The 3337-nt window shown below is 47.4% G+C and overlaps 1 non-coding gene across 1 annotated transcript; it reads right to left on the bottom strand.

The window, feature by feature from the left end:
- Nucleotides 1–26: 26 nt before the first annotated feature.
- LOC113507765 lies at nucleotides 27–1929 on the bottom strand. Its single transcript, XR_003401907.1, has one exon. It is a non-coding gene; the product is annotated as a small subunit ribosomal RNA (ribosomal RNA).
- Between the last annotated feature and the right edge of the window lie 1408 nt (nucleotides 1930–3337).

The following is a 3337-nucleotide window of genomic DNA, read 5'->3' as shown; positions in this document are numbered from 1 at the left end:
GTGCACGTTTAAAACGGTACATCGTTTAATGATCCTTCCGCAGTTCCCCTACGGAAACCTTGTTACGACTTTTACTTCCTCTAAATGATCAAGTTTGGTCAACTTCCCAGCAACGCCGACGGCCGTGAAGCCACCGCGTGTCGGTCCGAAGACCTCACTAAATCATTCAATCGGTAGTAGCGACGGGCGGTGTGTACAAAGGGCAGGGACGTAATCAACGCGAGCTTATGACTCGCGCTTACTAGGAATTCCTCGTTTATGGGGGATAATTGCAAACCCCAATCCCCAGCACGAAGGAGTTTCAGCGGGTTGCCCGGGCCTCTAGGCCAGGGAGAACATGCTGATTCCTTCAGTGTAGCGCGCGTGCGGCCCAGGACATCTAAGGGCATCACAGACCTGTTATTGCTCAATCTCGTGCGGCTCGAAGCCGCCGGTCCCTCTAAGAAGAATTTTAATACGTCGCCAGTGAGTTGCGTGACGCGTAGCCACGCACACCTAAATGACGACGCCTATTTAGCAGGCTAGAGTCTCGTTCGTTACCGGAATTAACCAGACAAATCGCTCCACCAACTAAGAACGGCCATGCACCACCACCCACCGAATCAAGAAAGAGCTGTTAATCTGTCAATCCTTCCGGTGTCCGGGCCTGGTGAGATTTCCCGTGTTGAGTCAAATTAAGCCGCAGGCTCCACTCCTGGTGGTGCCCTTCCGTCAATTCCTTTAAGTTTCAGCTTTGCAACCATACTCCCCCCGGAGTCCAAAATCTTTGGTTTCCCGGAAGCTGCCCGCCGAGCCATTGTAGTAACGTCGGCGGATCGCTAGATGACATATTTACGGTTAGAACTAGGGCGGTATCTAATCGCCTTCGAACCTCTAACTTTCGTTCTTGATTGATGAAAACACCTTTGGCAAATGCTTTCGCTGATGTTCGTCTTGCGACGATCCAAGAATTTCACCTCTAACGTCGCAATACGAATGCCCCCAGTTATCCCTATTAATCATTACCTCGGAGTTCTGAAAACCAACAAAATAGAACCGAGATCATATTCTATTATTCCATGCACGAAATATTCAAGCAGCATTTTGAGCCCGCTTTGAGCACTCTAATTTGTTCAAAGTAAAATTGTCGGCCCACCTCGACACTCACCGAAGAGCACCGCGATAGGATTTTGATATTGAACCGGCGTATTACCGCCGGCTCACCGACGATATGCTCCGCAGACGTGTCAGTATCACCGCGGATGCGGTGCACCGACAGCGCGGCGCACAAATGCAACTACGAGCTTTTTAACCGCAACAATTTTAGTATACGCTATTGGAGCTGGAATTACCGCGGCTGCTGGCACCAGACTTGCCCTCCAATTGTTCCTCGTTAAAATATTTAAAGTGTACTCATTCCGATTACGAGGCCTCGTAAGAGTCCCGTATCGTTATTTTTCGTCACTACCTCCCCGTGCCGGGAGTGGGTAATTTGCGCGCCTGCTGCCTTCCTTGGATGTGGTAGCCGTTTCTCAGGCTCCCTCTCCGGAATCGAACCCTGATTCCCCGTTACCCGTGACAACCATGGTAGTCGCAGAAACTACCATCGAAAGTTGATAAGGCAGACATTTGAAAGATGCGTCGCCGGTACTGGACCATGCGATCGGCAAAAGTTATCCAGATTCATCAAAATTAACGACTTCAGACACATGGCCATCCGTCGATTGGTTTTGATCTAATAAAAGCACTCATCCCATCACTGGTCAGAGTTCTGATTGCATGTATTAGCTCTAGAATTACCACAGTTATCCAAGTAACTGAGTAAGATCTAAGGAACCAAAACTGATATATTGAGCCATTCGCGGTATCGCCTTAATACGGCTTGCACTGAGACATGCATGGCTTAATCTTTGAGACAAGCATATAACTACTGGCAGGATCAACCAGGGAGCTTCATTCATATGAAAGACGTTCTCGTTCGTTTCGATTTTCGATTGCGGTGGTACACACGTATACCGTCCTCTCTCTATATCGATACTTACGAGAAATCCTCATTCCCGCGCGTCGACGGATTAACGCAGACGCTTGTACGGGCGAGCTCGTATAATAATTGAGACGAATATTGTTTTCGACGACGACGACGACGACTACGACGACGCCTATAAGGGTACAATATAATGAAAAAACCCCGATGGTGAACGTTCGTATCGAGACACGATTTCATTCACTTTAATAATAATCTCGGTTAACATAATAAAATACGTCAAACAACGATTTAATTGCCCGGATTGTACAGAGTCCGTATTCACTATATTCATTGTTTAGTTTATATATGTAATCATATAATAATGCGTATATAGAACAATACTATTTACACAAAAATAAATAATCGTGATTGAACTCGCGAAAGATTCACATTAGCGTATCCGTGCGCGTTTGAATCGATCACGTCACGATTAAAGTCATATTTTATAACATTTGAACCGTTAACGAATCGTAACGTTGTTACGAACCGACGGTCCACACAGTTGAAGTTACACAAACGCACAACACACACAGTACTACACACTTACATACTAATATATATATATACACTTATATATATATATATAATAATATGTATGTGTGTTGATCATCTTCATAATAATATTACTACATGTGTGTGTCGTCCATTTTTCGTTCGTAGACGACATTCAGCGACTTAACGTGAAACACACTAACATAATAATGTTCGCGTGTCAACGTTAAGTCGCTGAAAGCTGCGCACGCGCACGCGCACAACATCATACGTGCGCGCATCTGCGCGCGCCGCATGACATTGTTGCAAACTTAAACGTATATAGTATCGGAGGAGAAATACGTTATACGATGAGATATCCACGTACCAAGCGACCGAGTGAACTGAAAAGTTTCGAGATCAGCAGATCAGGGATCGTCGGTGGTGTCATTCAAACACTACCTACCCTCGAGGTGAGTGAAAGCCGACAGTGGAGACCTAGCCCCCGCCCCTACCCTCCCCCCTCCGCTCCTCCCCCACCCACCCAGATATTGGTATTGAATATGTTGAGAGGGTGGCCTCCATCAACCTGAAGAACTAACATCGACCACCACAAAAGAACCTGAGGCGCTGCAGAGCGGGGGTGTGTGGCCGGGGGGGGGGGGGGGGGGGTGCCTGGGTGTTTGTCTAGGTTCAACGACTTGGTGAGTGTTTGAGTCTTCATTGGTGTGGTGTGACACAGACGCCTATGAAGGCAGGAACGCAAGCACCCCCCCCCCCCCCCCCGCGCGAGCGCGCGTGCCTGCTGGGTTTCTGGTTACTACTACTACTACTACTACTACTACTAGTTAGTAGGTACTA

The sequence above is a fragment of the Trichoplusia ni genome, unplaced genomic scaffold (assembly GCF_003590095.1).
Source record: "Trichoplusia ni isolate ovarian cell line Hi5 unplaced genomic scaffold, tn1 tig00003137, whole genome shotgun sequence".
Lineage (NCBI taxonomy): Eukaryota > Metazoa > Arthropoda > Insecta > Lepidoptera > Noctuidae > Trichoplusia > Trichoplusia ni.
Note: the sequence above shows the minus strand (reverse complement) of the source record. Positions and strands in the feature narration are given on the sequence as shown.